Source organism: Diospyros lotus, chromosome 9 (genome assembly GCF_014633365.1).
Source record: "Diospyros lotus cultivar Yz01 chromosome 9, ASM1463336v1, whole genome shotgun sequence".
NCBI classification, from domain to species: domain Eukaryota; kingdom Viridiplantae; phylum Streptophyta; class Magnoliopsida; order Ericales; family Ebenaceae; genus Diospyros; species Diospyros lotus.
In genome coordinates, this window is record NC_068346.1 from 12,775,173 (window position 1) to 12,776,644 (window position 1,472).

Genomic DNA, 1,472 nt, shown 5'->3' on the forward strand with positions numbered 1-1,472 from the left:
AGAGTTCAACATTGAAATCAGAGACAAGAAGGGAGTAGAAAATGTGGTGGCTGACCATTTGTCAAGGATTCCAAGTCAAGATCTCACACAATTTGATGAACCAATTCATGACAATTTCCCTGATGAGCAACTGTTTAAAGTAAATGTTATTCGTGCATCATCTGTTGTCCCTTGGTATGCCGACATTGCGAACTACCTGGCAACTGGTCTGATCCCAGACCATTGGAGTAAGCAAGATAGGCATAAATTCTTCAGAAAAGTCAGAACCTTCTTTTGGGATGAGCCCTACCTCTTCAAGTATTGTCCTGACTAAATCATCCGTAGATGCATACCTGATCATGAGCAACAAAGTGTCATCAATTTCAGTCATACTCTTGCATGTGGAGGCCATTTTTCTGTCAAGAAAACAGTTGCAAAAATTTTTCAGAGTGGATTTTATTGGCCGACACTGTTCAAGGATGTGTACAAGTTCTGTTCAAATTGCGATCGATGTCAAAGGTTAGGAAGTCTGTCAAGGAGAAACATGATGCCATTACATCCGATCCAAGTGTTAGAAGTTTTTGACTGTTGGGGTATGGATTTTATGGGCCCATTTGTCAATTCATTTGGTCATGAATATATCTTACTTGCTGTTGACTATGTGTCCAAATGGGTAGAAGCAATCCCGGCCAGAACAAATGACCATAGGACTGTCGTGAAATTTTTGAAAGAAAACATATTCAGTCGATTTGGGATGCCACGAGCAATCATCAGTGATGGGGGTTCCCATTTTTGTAATAAAGTTGTGGCAGGATTAATGAAGAAATATGGTGTACTGCATAAGGTTGCAACACCATACCATCCCCAAACCAATGGTCAAGCCGAGCTAGCCAATAGGGAGATTAAGCGCATATTGGAAAAGACTGTTGCTGCTAATCGTAAGGATTGGTCCTTAAGACTAGTAGACGCTCTTTGGGCGTACAGGACAGCTTACAAAACAATTTTGGGAATGTCTCCCTATAGGCTAGTATACGGTAAATCTTGTCATCTGCCGGTGAAAATTAAGCATAAAGCATATTGGGCAATTCATAAGATCAACAAGAGTCTAACTGAAGCAGGCTTATCCAGGAAGCTCCAATTGAATGAACTTGAGGAAATTCGGAATGAAGCATTTGAAAATGCACGATTGGCCAAGGTTCGCACGAAAGAGTTACATAATCGGCACATCATTCGAAAAAGCTTTCAGGTAGGGCAACGGGTACTCTTGTATGATTCTCGATTGCACCTATTCCCAGGAAAATTGAAGTCTCGATGGGTCGGCCCCTTTGTAATCAAGTCCATCTCAGGATATGGGGCATTTGAGATAGAAAATCCGGAGTCAGGACAGCTTCTAACAGTCAATGGTCATAGGTTGAAACCATACCAGGGTAGTGTTGAGGAGAATGAAGGAGTTGTGGATTTGGATGATCCATCATCATCTGATGAGTAGGAAA